We start from the raw sequence: 12,130 nt of genomic DNA on the forward strand, positions 1-12,130 counted from the left end.
GGCTGTGCTGCCCCCAGGCTGTGCTGCCCCAGGCTGTGCTGCCCCAGGCTGTGCTGCCCCAGGCTGTGCTGCCCCCAGGTTGTGCTGCCCCAGGCTGTGCTGCCCCCAGGTTGTGCTGCCCCAGGCTGTGCTGCCCCCAGGTTGTGCTGCCCCAGGCTGTGCTGCCCCAGGTTGTGCTGCTCCAGGTTGTGCTGCCCCCAGGTTGTGCTGCCCCCAGGTTGTGCTGCCCCCAGGCTGTGCTGCCCCAGGTTGTGCTGCCCCCAGGCTGTGCTGCCCCCAGGTTGTGCTGCCCCAGGCTGTGCTGCCCCAGGCTGTGCTGCCCCCAGGCTGTGCTGCCCCCAGGTTGTGCTGCCCCAGGCTGTGCTGCCCCCAGGTTGTGCTGCCCCAGGTTGTGCTGCCCCAGGTTGTGCTGCCCCAGGCTGTGCTGCCCCAGGTTGTGCTGCCCCCAGGTTGTGCTGCCCCCAGGTTGTGCTGCCCCAGGTTGTGCTGCCCCAGGCTGTGCTGCCCCCAGGTTGTGCTGCCCCAGGCTGTGCTGCCCCCAGGTTGTGCTGCCCCCAGGTTGTGCTGCCCCCAGGTTGTGCTGCCCCAGGTTGTGCTACCCCCAGGTTGTGCTGCCCCCAGGTTGTGCTGCCCCAGGTTGTGCTGCCCCAGGTTGTGCTGCCCCCAGGCTGTGCTGCCCCAGGCTGTGCTGCCCCAGGTTGTGCTGCCCCCAGGCTGTGCTGCCCCAGGCTGTGCTGCCCCCAGGTTGTGCTGCCCCCAGGTTGTGCTGCCCCAGGCTGTGCTGCCCCCAGGTTGTGCTGCCCCAGGTTGTGCTGCCCCAGGCTGTGCTGCCCCCAGGTTGTGCTGCCCCAGGTTGTGCTGCCCCAGGCTGTGTTACCCCCAGGTTGTGCTGCCCCAGGCTGTGCTGCCCCAGGTTGTGCTGCCCCAGGCTGTGTTACCCCCAGGTTGTGCTGCCCCAGGCTGTGCTGCCCCAGGCTGTTCTGGCCCAGGCTGTGCTGCCCCCAGGTTGTGCTGCCCCAGGCTGTGCTGCCCCAGGCTGTGCTGCCCCAGGCTGTGTTACCCCCAGGTTGTGCTGCCCCAGGCTGTGCTGCCCCAGGCTGTGTTACCCCCAGGTTGTGCTGCCCCAGGCTGTGCTGCCCCAGGCTGTGTTACCCCCAGGTTGTGCTGCCCCAGGCTGTGCTGCCCCAGGCTGTTCTGGCCCAGGCTGTGTTACCCCCAGGTTGTGCTGCCCCAGGCTGTGCTGCCCCAGGCTGTGCTGCCCCAGGTTGTGCTGCCCCAGGTTGTGCTGCCCCAGGTTGTGCTGCCCCAGGCTGTGCTACCCCCAGGTTGTGCTGCCCCAGGCTGTGCTGCCCCAGGCTGTGCTGCCCCAGGCTGTGCTGCCCCAGGTTGTGCTGCCCCAGGTTGTGCTGCCCCAGGTTGTGCTGCCCCAGGCTGTGCTACCCCCAGGTTGTGCTGCCCCAGGTTGTGCTGCCCCAGGCTGTGCTGCCCCAGGTTGTGCTGGCCCCAGGCTGTGCTGCCCCAGGTTGTGCTGCCCCAGGTTGTGCTGCCCCAGGCTGTGCTGCCCCAGGCTGTGCTGCCCCAGGTTGTGCTGCCCCAGGCTGTGCTGCCCCCAGGTTGTGCTGCCCCCAGGTTGTGCTACCCCAGGTTGTGCTGCCCCCAGGCTGTGCTGCCCCAGGCTGTGCTGCCCCAGGCTGTTCTGCCCCAGGCTGTGCTGCCCCAGGCTGTGCTGCCCCCAGGTTGTGCTGCCCCCAGGTTGTGCTACCCCAGGTTGTGCTGCCCCCAGGCTGTGCTGCCCCAGGCTGTGCTGCCCCCAGGCTGTGCTGCCCCCAGGTTGTGCTGCCCCAGGCTGTGCTGCCCCAGGTTGTGCTGCCCCAGGCTGTGCTGCCCCAGGTTGTGCTGCCCCAGGCTGTGCTGCCCCAGGTTGTGCTGCCCCAGGCTGTGCTGCCCCCAGGTTGTGCTGCCCCCAGGTTGTGCTGGCCCCAGGTTGTGCTGCCCCAGGCTGTGCTGCCCCAGGTTGTGCTGCCCCAGGCTGTGCTGCCCCCAGGCTGTGCTGCCCCCAGGTTGTGCTGCCCCAGGTTGTGCTGCCCCCAGGCTGTGCTACCCCCAGGTTGTGCTGCCCCAGGTTGTGCTGCCCCAGGTTGTGCTGCCCCAGGTTGTGCTGCCCCCAGGCTGTGCTACCCCCAGGTTGTGCTGCCCCAGGTTGTGCTGCCCCCAGGCTGTGCTACCCCCAGGTTGTGCTGCCCCAGGTTGTGCTGCCCCAGGTTGTGCTGCCCCCAGGTTGTGCTGCCCCAGGTTGTGCTGCCCCAGGCTGTGCTGCCCCCAGGCTGTGCTGCCCCAGGCTGTGCTGCCCCCAGGCTGTGCTGCCCCAGGCTGTGCTACCCCCAGGTTGTGCTGCCCCAGGCTGTGCTACCCCCAGGTTGTGCTGCCCCAGGTTGTGCTGCCCCCAGGCTGTGCTGCCCCAGGCTGTGCTGCCCCCAGGCTGTGCTGCCCCAGGCTGTGCTACCCCCAGGTTGTGCTGCCCCAGGCTGTGCTACCCCAGGCTGTGCTGCCCCAGGTTGTGCTGGCCCCAGGCTGTGCTGCCCCAGGCTGTGCTGCCCCAGGTTGTGCTGCCCCAGGTTGTGCTGCCCCAGGCTGTGCTACCCCCAGGCTGTGCTGGCCCAGGCTCTGCTACCCCCAGGCTGTGCTGCCCCAGGTTGTGCTGCCCCAGGTTGTGCTGCCCCAGGCTGTGCTGCCCCAGGTTGTGCTGCCCCAGGTTGTGCTACCCCCAGGCTGTGCTGCCCCAGGCTGTGCTGCCCCCAGGTTGTGCTGCCCCAGGCTGTGCTGCCCCAGGTTGTGCTGCCCCCAGGCTGTGCTGCCCCAGGTTGTGCTGCCCCAGGTTGTGCTGCCCCAGGTTGTGCTGCCCCAGGCTGTGCTGCCCCAGGTTGTGCTGCCCCAGGTTGTGCTGCCCCAGGTTGTGCTGCCCCCAGGCTGTGCTGCCCCCAGGTTGTGCTGCCCCAGGCTGTGCTGCCCCAGGTTGTGCTGCCCCAGGCTGTGCTGCCCCCAGGTTGTGCTGCCCCAGGCTGTGCTGCCCCAGGCTGTGCTACCCCCAGGCTGTGCTGGCCCAGGCTGTGCTACCCCAGGTTGTGCTGCCCCAGGCTGTGCTGCCCCAGGTTGTGCTGCCCCCAGGTTGTGCTGCCCCCAGGTTGTGCTGCCCCAGGCTGTGCTGGCCCAGGCTGTGCTGCCCCAGGTTGTGCTGGCCCCAGGTTGTGCTGCCCCAGGCTGTGCTGCCCCCAGGTTGTGCTGGCCCCAGGTTGTGCTGCCCCAGGCTGTGCTGCCCCAGGTTGTGCTGCCCCCAGGCTGTGCTGCCCCAGGTTGTGCTGCCCCAGGTTGTGCTGCCCCAGGTTGTGCTGCCCCCAGGCTGTTGTGCTGCCCCCAGGCTGTTGTGCCCCAGGCTGTTGTGCCCCAGGCTGTGCTGCCCCCAGGCTGTGCTGCCCCAGGCTGTGCTGCCCCCAGGCTGTGCTGCCCCCAGGCTGTGCTGCCCCCAGGTTGTGCTGGCCCCAGGTTGTGCTGCCCCAGGCTGTGCTGCCCCCAGGTTGTGCTGGCCCCAGGCTGTGCTGCCCCAGGCTGTGCTACCCCCAGGTTGTGCTGCCCCCAGGCTGTGCTACCCCCAGGCTGTGCTGCCCCAGGCTGTGCTACCCCCAGGTTGTGCTGCCCCAGGCTGTGCTGGCCCCAGGCTGTGCTGCCCCAGGTTGTGCTGCCCCAGGCTGTGCTGCCCCCAGGCTGTGCTGCCCCCAGGTTGTGCTGCCCCCAGGCTGTGCTGCCCCAGGTTGTGCTGCCCCAGGTTGTGCTGCCCCCAGGCTGTGCTGCCCCAGGTTGTGCTGCCCCAGGTTGTGCTGCCCCAGGTTGTGCTGCCCCCAGGCTGTGCTGCCCCCAGGTTGTGCTGCCCCAGGCTGTGCTGCCCCCAGGCTGTGCTGCCCCAGGCTGTGCTGCCCCAGGTTGTGCTGCCCCAGGTTGTGCTGGCCCCAGGCTGTGCTGCCCCCAGGTTGTGCTGCCCCCAGGCTGTGCTGCCCCCAGGTTGTGCTGCCCCAGGCTGTGCTGCCCCCAGGTTGTGCTGCCCCAGGCTGTGCTGCCCCAGGTTGTGCTGCCCCAGGTTGTGCTGCCCCCAGGTTGTGCTGCCCCCAGGTTGTGCTGCCCCCAGGCTGTGCTGCCCCAGGTTGTGCTGCCCCCAGGCTGTGCTGCCCCCAGGTTGTGCTGCCCCAGGCTGTGCTGCCCCAGGTTGTGCTGCCCCAGGCTGTGCTGCCCCAGGTTGTGCTGCCCCCAGGTTGTGCTGCCCCCAGGTTGTGCTGCCCCAGGTTGTGCTGCCCCAGGTTGTGCTGCCCCAGGCTGTGCTGCCCCCAGGTTGTGCTGCCCCAGGCTGTGCTGCCCCCAGGTTGTGCTGCCCCAGGCTGTGCTGCCCCAGGTTGTGCTGCCCCAGGTTGTGCTGCCCCCAGGTTGTGCTGCCCCCAGGCTGTGCTGCCCCAGGCTGTGCTGCCCCCAGGCTGTGCTACCCCCAGGCTGTGCTGCCCCCAGGCTGTGCTGCCCCAGGCTGTGCTGCCCCCAGGTTGTGCTGCCCCCAGGTTGTGCTGCCCCAGGCTGTGCTGCCCCCAGGTTGTGCTGCCCCAGGTTGTGCTGCCCCAGGCTGTGTTACCCCCAGGTTGTGCTGCCCCAGGCTGTGCTGCCCCAGGTTGTGCTGCCCCAGGCTGTGTTACCCCCAGGTTGTGCTGCCCCCAGGTTGTGCTGCCCCAGGCTGTGCTGCCCCAGGCTGTGTTACCCCCAGGTTGTGCTGCCCCAGGCTGTGCTGCCCCAGGCTGTTCTGGCCCAGGCTGTGTTACCCCCAGGTTGTGCTGCCCCAGGCTGTGCTGCCCCAGGCTGTGCTGCCCCAGGTTGTGCTGCCCCAGGTTGTGCTGCCCCAGGCTGTGCTGCCCCAGGCTGTGCTGCCCCAGGTTGTGCTGCCCCAGGCTGTGCTGCCCCAGGTTGTGCTGCCCCAGGTTGTGCTGCCCCAGGCTGTGCTGCCCCCAGGTTGTGCTGCCCCAGGTTGTGCTGCCCCAGGCTGTGCTGCCCCAGGCTGTGCTGCCCCAGGTTGTGCTGCCCCAGGCTGTGCTGCCCCCAGGTTGTGCTGCCCCCAGGTTGTGCTACCCCAGGTTGTGCTGGCCCCAGGCTGTGCTACCCCAGGTTGTGCTGCCCCAGGCTGTGCTACCCCCAGGCTGTGCTGGCCCAGGCTCTGCTACCCCCAGGCTGTGCTGCCCCAGGCTGTGCTGCCCCAGGCTGTTCTGCCCCAGGCTGTGCTACCCCCAGGCTGTGCTGGCCCAGGCTGTGCTGCCCCAGGTTGTGCTGCCCCAGGTTGTGCTGCCCCAGGTTGTGCTGCCCCAGGTTGTGCTGCCCCCAGGCTGTGCTGCCCCCAGGCTGTGCTGCCCCCAGGCTGTGCTGCCCCAGGTTGTGCTGCCCCCAGGCTGTGCTGCCCCCAGGCTGTGCTGCCCCCAGGCTGTGCTGCCCCAGGTTGTGCTGGCCCCAGGCTGTGCTGCCCCCAGGCTGTGCTGCCCCCAGGCTGTTCTGCCCCAGGCTGTGCTACCCCCAGGCTGTGCTGGCCCAGGCTGTGCTGCCCCAGGTTGTGCTGCCCCAGGTTGTGCTGCCCCAGGTTGTGCTACCCCCAGGCTGTGCTGCCCCCAGGCTGTGCTGCCCCCAGGTTGTGCTGCCCCAGGTTGTGCTGCCCCCAGGTTGTGCTGCCCCAGGTTGTGCTACCCCCAGGCTGTGCTGCCCCAGGCTGTGCTACCCCCAGGCTGTGCTGGCCCCAGGTTGTGCTGCCCCAGGCTGTGCTGCCCCAGGCTGTGCTGCCCCAGGTTGTGCTGCCCCAGGCTGTGCTGCCCCAGGTTGTGCTGCCCCAGGCTGTGCTGCCCCCAGGTTGTGCTGGCCCCAGGTTGTGCTGCCCCAGGCTGTGCTGCCCCAGGCTGTGCTGCCCCCAGGTTGTGCTGCCCCCAGGTTGTGCTGGCCCCAGGTTGTGCTGCCCCAGGCTGTGCTGCCCCAGGCTGTGCTGCCCCAGGCTGTGCAGTGCTGCTGCAGCTGATTGCTGTTTCCTTCATTTCTGGCATAGGCAAGAACTCACAGAACTAACAGAGTGCTCTGGGCTGGGAGGGAGCTCCAGAGCTCCTCCAGCCCAAGCCCTGCCCCCAGCAGGGACATCCTCCCCTGGAGCAGGCTGCCCAGAGCCCTCTGCAGCCTCCCCTGGAACAGCTCCAGGGATGGAGCCTCAGCCACCTCCCTGGGCAGCCTGCTGCAGTGTTCCAGCAGCCTCCTGGGGCACAACTTGTTCCTCACATCCAATCTCCATCTGCTCTGCTCTGAAGCCATTGCCCCTGGGCCTGTCCCTGCAGGCCTTTGGGCACAGTCTCTCTGCAGCCTTCTTGTAGCCCCTCCAGGTCCTGGCAGGCTGCTCTGAGGTCTGCCTGGAGCCTTCTCCTCTCCAGCCTCAACAGCCCCAACTCTCCCAGCCTGTGCTCACAGCAAAGGTTCTGCAGCCTCTGAGCATCTCTGTGGCCTCCTCTGGAGCCTCTCCATCAGCTGCAGGTCTCTCTTGTGCTGGGTGCCCCACAGCTGGCCCCAGCCCTGCAGGTGAGGTCTGCCCAGAGCGGAGCAGAGGGGCAGGATCCTCTCTCCAGCTCTGGCCACACTGCTTTGGCTGCAGCCCAGGCTGCCCTTGGCCTTCTGTGCTGCCAGTGCCCATTGCTGCCTCCTCTCCAGCTTCTCCCCCCCAGCTTCACCCCCAAGGCCTTCTCTGCAGGGCTGCTCTCAACCTCCTCACCCCCAGCCTGGATGGGTGCTGAGGGTTGTTCCAGCCTAAAGTTTCACTTCAGGTTTTCTCTCCCAAGATTCTTCCTCAGGTTGGGGCAGGGGAGGTTCAGGTTGGACATTAGGAAAAGTTTTTCACAGGAAAGGTTTTCAGGCACTGGAGTAGGCAGTGCCCAGGGAGGTGGTTGGGACACTGTGGGCTGAGAAGCAGGGTGGGCAGCAGGGCCAGGAGGGGATCATCCCCCTGTGCTCAGCACTGGGATTTGAGGCCACAGCTGCAGTGCTGTGCTCAGCTCTGGGCCCTCCTGCAGGAAGGACCCTGAGGGGCTGGAGCCTGTCCAGAGCAGGGCAGCCAGGCTGGAGAAGGGCCTGGAGCCCCTGGGCTAGAGGAGGGCTGAGGGAGCTGGGGGGGTTGAGGCTGGAGCAGAGGAGGCTGAGGGAGAGCTCCTTGCTCTCTGCAGCTCCCTGCAGGGAGGTTGGAGTGAGGAGGGGGCAGCCTCTGCTCCTTGGTGCCAAGGGAGAGGAGCAGAGGAGATGGTTGCAAGCTGCCCCAGGGGAGGCTGAGGCTGGAGAGGAGGAAATCTTTCTGCCCTGGAAGGGATCTGAGCCCTTGGCAGAGGCTGCCCAGGGCAGTGCTGGAGTCCCCATGCCTGGGGGTGCCCCAGCAGCTGTGGGCCTGGTGCTCAGGGCCATGGTTTGGTGCTGAGCCTGCAGGGCTGGGTCAAGGGCTGGATGCTCTTGCAGGGCTCTGCCAACCAAAGGCCTCCTGTGGTAGAGTCTCCATCCCTGGAGATAGCCAAGAGGCATGGGGGTGGTGCTGAGGGCCATGGGATGGTGACTCCAGGTGAGCAGCTGGATGTGATCAGCTCAGGGCTCTCCTCCCACCTCAGCAGCTCTGATTCTGTACCACTGCTGAGTGTCTCCTCCCTTGCTTTCCCAGGTCTGACATCTGCTTTGGACTCAAAGCTGCCCTGCCAGTGAACTGTGGCTGGTGAAGCACTCGAGGAGAGGAGGAGGGAGCAGGTAAGGGAAGGAGCTGCCTGCCTCAGCACTCAGTGCCCTGCAAGTGCTGTGTCTGGGCTGCCTGCCCCTGGCCATCTCTTCCCTCCTGCCTTAGCTCCATGAGTCAGAGCTGGCTGTGAGAGGATCCTTGCCTGGAGGGGGTGGACAGCTTGGGGAGGAGGTGATGTGTCCTTTTCCCCTGGGGGGAGTGTTGGGGTGTGTGGCTGCTGGGCACAGCTCAGCTCCCCCTGCCTCAGACTCTCCCCTGCTCCCTTCTCCCTGTCTGCCAGAGGGAATTCTGGCCTTGTCCTGCTGGCAGAGGTTTGCTTGGTGGCCCTCCTGGCCTGGCTGTGCAGCTGAGCCACCTTCTTGCTGACTCCACACAGCAGTTTGGGTGGCCCAGCACTGAACTTGCTGTGGACTGAAGCGTTTTTGAGCCCCATCTGCATCCCCAGCTGGTTTGTGGTGTGGCTGAGCAGTGGAGGAAGAGCCCAGGCTGCTGTGGGCTGATGCCCAGAACTCTGCTCCCTAGGAGAGAAGGTTGGAGGCCACTGCTTGGCCTCCTGGAGACTCCAAGCCTGTGTGCTGTGGATGTCTGGAGGCTGAGCAGACAGAGCTGATGTCCTCCTGGCTGTCCTGAGCTTGTGGTGCAGGTCCTGAGCTGAGGCTGCTGAGGTTCCTTGAACAGCACAGCAGCAGGGCTGGGAGCAGGGCTGGGAGCAGGGCTGGGCTCTGCCAGGACACCTGCTGGAAAGCCACCAGCCACAGGGCTTGGATGTACTTCCCCTTGTTCTCGGGGGGTCAGCTCCTCTGTGTCCTCCCTGAGCCTCCTGGTGCTGTGCCTGCTCAGCTGTGGGGCAGTTGAGGGGTGGCCTGGTGGCTGTGCTTTGGTTCCTCTGTGTGATGAGAAGGTCTGGATGGAGCACCCTGCATGGTGAGAGAGAGATGCCAGGAGGTAGAGCAGGTGGAGTTGGAGCTGAGCTGTGTGGGGGTCAGAGAACCAGAGCAGGGGCTGGGCTGGGAGGGAGCTCAGAGCTCAGCCAGCTCCAGCCCCTGCCATGGGCAGGGACCCCTCCCACCAGCACAGGCTGCTCAAGGCCTCATCCAGCCTGGTCCTCAACCCCTCCAGGCAGGAGGCAGCCACAGCCTCCCTGGGCAGCCTGTGCCAGAGTCTCCCCAGCCTCACTCTCAACAATTTCTTCCTCCTCTCCACTCTCAGTCTCCTCTCTCCCAGCTCAAAGCCATTGTTCCTCAGCCTGGCACTCCCAGCCCTTGGCCAGAGTCCCTCCCCAGCTCTCCTGGAGCCCTTCAGGCACTGCAAGGCTGCTCTGAGGTCTCCCTGCAGCCTTCTCTTCTCCAGGCTGCACAGCCCCAGCTCTCCCAGCCTGGCCCCACAGGGGAGGTTCTGCAGCCTCTGATCCTCTAGCAGGGATCTAACAGAGCTGAGAAAACCAATCAGCCTCAGCAGCCCTTAAGCAGTGGAGGGCTTGAACCTGCTTCCAGCTGAGCTGCTTAAGCTGTCATTAGCTGCTGCTTAAGGTGGGGGCTGCCAGCTGGGGCAGGCCGTGGTGCCCAGGGGCAGGCTGGCCTCGGGCAGTGTGGGTGCAGCTTTTGGGCTCCCTCTCCAAATGTCCTCATTTCTTCTGGCCTCCTGCACACCAGTGAGAGCACAGAGAGCTCTCTGCCCTGCACTGCTGGCCTTTCAACATCAGAATGTCCCTATGGAAGTGTCCTTCTCCTGCCCTCTCCTGCTGCAGGTGGTGGGCAGAGGCTTGGTGGTACCAGAGCTTTACCCTCTGTTGCAAACTGGGGGGAACAGGAGGGACACAGAGGGATTCCTGCCCCTCCTTGGCAGTGGCCCCTTCTGTGCCTAAGGAAGTGGTTCTCCAAGTGCTCTTTTGGGGGTGCTGGGGGAGGAGAAGCTCAGCAGGAGCCAGCAGGGAGCACTTGCAGCCCAGAGAGCCAAGCAGAGCCTGGGCTGCAGCAGCAGAAGTGTGGCCAGCAGGGCCAGGGAGGGGATTCTGCCCCTCTGCTCCACTCTGCTGAGCCCACAGCTGCAGCTCTGGGGACAGCTCTGGAGCCTCTGTGCCAGGAAGGCTCTGGAGGGGCTGGAAGGTGTCCAGAGCAGGGCCAGGAGGAGGAGCAGAGGGCTGGAGCTGCTCTGCTCTGCAGACAGCCTGAGAGAGTTGGGGTTGTGCAGGCTGGAGAGGAGAAGGCTCCCAGGAGACCTTCTGGTGGCCTTCCAGGAGCTGCAGGGGGCTGCAAGCAAGCTGGGGAGGGACTTTGGAGGGGGTCAGGGAGGGATAGGACTGGGGGGATGGAGCAGAACTAGAAGTGGGGAGATTGAGATTGGCTGTGAGGAAGAAGTTGTTGGCCAGGAGGGTGGTGAGAGCCTGGCCCAGGCTGCCCAGGGAGGTGGTGGAAGCCTCCTGCCTGGAGGTGTTTGCAGCCAGGCTGGAGGTGGCTGTGAGCAACCTGCTGTGGTGTGAGGTGTCCCTGCCCATGGCAGGGGGTTGGAGCTGGCTGAGCCTTGGGGTCCCTCCCAGCCCTGTCAGCTCTGTGATCCTTGGGGTCCCTCCCCTCCTGGCATTCTGTGATCACAGAATCAATAAGGTTGGCAAAGGCCTCCAAGACCATCGAGCCCAGGCTGTGTTGCACTCTCCAGGCCAGCCCTGCAGGCAGGGGTTGCCTCTGCAGCCCTCCCCTGGCTGGGACACCTCTGTGGTGTGCAGCTGGTGGCTCAGAGTGCTGCTGCTCCGTGTCTGTGTCACACACATGGTGCCTCCTCTGCCCTGCCTGGCAGCACCTCTGGGGCTGGGCAGCTGCAGCTCACTTCCAGAGCTCTGCCCTGTGTTCATTGGCCTGGATGAATCCTTTGTGGTTGGTTTGGTTTTCCTTAGTTCATCCTTTCTGGGCTGGTGGAGGTGCCCCTGGCCATGGCAGGGGGTTGGAGCTGGATGCTCTTTCAAGTCCCTTCCAGCCCAACCCATTCTGTGCTGTTCTGTGCTTGTGTCCATGCTGCTTGTGCCCCTTCCTGTCCAAGGCAGCACAGGGACTTGGCCTTCTTCTTGCCTATGGGTTTCCTTGAGCCTGCCCTTGCTGCTGTTGCAAGGTGGTGACAGCAGGGGTTAGAGACTCAGCCTGGAGCTCTTAGAGTGAACTCTCCTGGTTCACAAAGCTGGCAGGAAACCACCACCCTCCCTGCCCCCCTTGGGAGGCTGCAGAGAAGGCTTTCCTCATGCTGCACTGATCTGCTTGTGCCAGGGGCATTGGGATAGAACAGAATGAACCAGGTTGGAAAAGAGCTTTGAGATCCTCCAGTCCAACCTCTCCCCCAGCACCATCTGATCAACTCAACCATGGCACCAAGGGCCTCAGCCAGGCTCTGCCTAAACACCTCCAGGGATGGGGACTCCACCACCTCCCTGGGCAGCACATTCCCAGGGCCAATCTCTCTCTCTTCCTAACATCCAACCTAAACCTCCCCTGGCACAGCTTGAGACTGTGTCCTCTTGTTCTGGTGCTGGCTGCCTGGGAGAAGAGCCCAACCCCCACCTGGCTCCAACCTCCCTGCAGGGAGTTGGAGAGAGCAAGAAGGTCTCCCCTGAGCCTCCTCCTCTCCAGGCTAAGCAACCCCAGCTCCCTCAGCCTCTCCTCACAGGGCTGTGCTCCAGACCCCTCCCCAGCTTTCTTGCCCTTCTCTGGACACCTTCCAGCAGCCCAACCTCCTTCCTAACCTGAGGAGCCCAGAACTGGACACAGGACTCAAGGTGTGGCCTAAGCAGTGCTGAGCACAGGGCAGAATGACCTCCCTGCTCCTGCTGGCCACACTGTTCCTGATGCAGGCCAGGATGCCCTTGGCCTTCTTGGCCCCCTGGGCACACTGCAGGCTCCTGTTCAGCTGCTGTCACCCAGCACCCCCAGGTCCCTCTCTGCCTGGCTGCTCTCAGCCACTCTGCCCCCAGCCTGTAGCTCTGCCTGGGGTTGCTGTGGCCAATGTGCAGCCCCTGGCACTTGGATGTGTTCAATCTCCTGCCCTTGGCCTCTGCCCATCTGCCCAGCCTGGCCAGGTCCCTCTGCAGAGCCTCTCTGCCCTCCAGCAGATCAACTCCTGCCCCCAGCTTGCTGTCAGCTGCACATTCACTGCTGATGGACTCCATCCCCTCCTCCAGATCATTCATAAAGGTACTGACCAGGCTGGAGCCCAGCACTGCTCCCTGGGGCACACCACTGGTGCCTGGCTGCCAGCTGGCTGTGGCACCATTCACCACCAGAATGGTGCAGAGCTGCAGACCCAGGCCTGGGGCTGGAAGGTCCCAGAGTCCTG

General features: G+C 65.6%; 1 protein-coding gene across 1 annotated transcript in view; it reads left to right on the top strand.

Annotated features, from left to right (window-relative positions):
- The window catches only part of LOC137455654 (USP6 N-terminal-like protein), a 73,904-nt gene that overhangs the window by 10,134 nt on the left and 51,640 nt on the right, over window positions 1-12,130 (top strand). The window contains exon 2 of the transcript XR_010990865.1: window positions 7,742-7,824. The gene's annotated coding sequence lies outside the window, so the exon portion shown is untranslated. The remainder of the gene's footprint in view (window positions 1-7,741; window positions 7,825-12,130) is intronic.

The sequence above is a fragment of the Melanerpes formicivorus genome, unplaced genomic scaffold (assembly GCF_026170545.1).
Source record: "Melanerpes formicivorus ecotype bairdi unplaced genomic scaffold, bMelFor1.0.p_v2 SCAF_103, whole genome shotgun sequence".
Classification (NCBI taxonomy): Eukaryota; Metazoa; Chordata; class Aves; order Piciformes; family Picidae; genus Melanerpes; species Melanerpes formicivorus.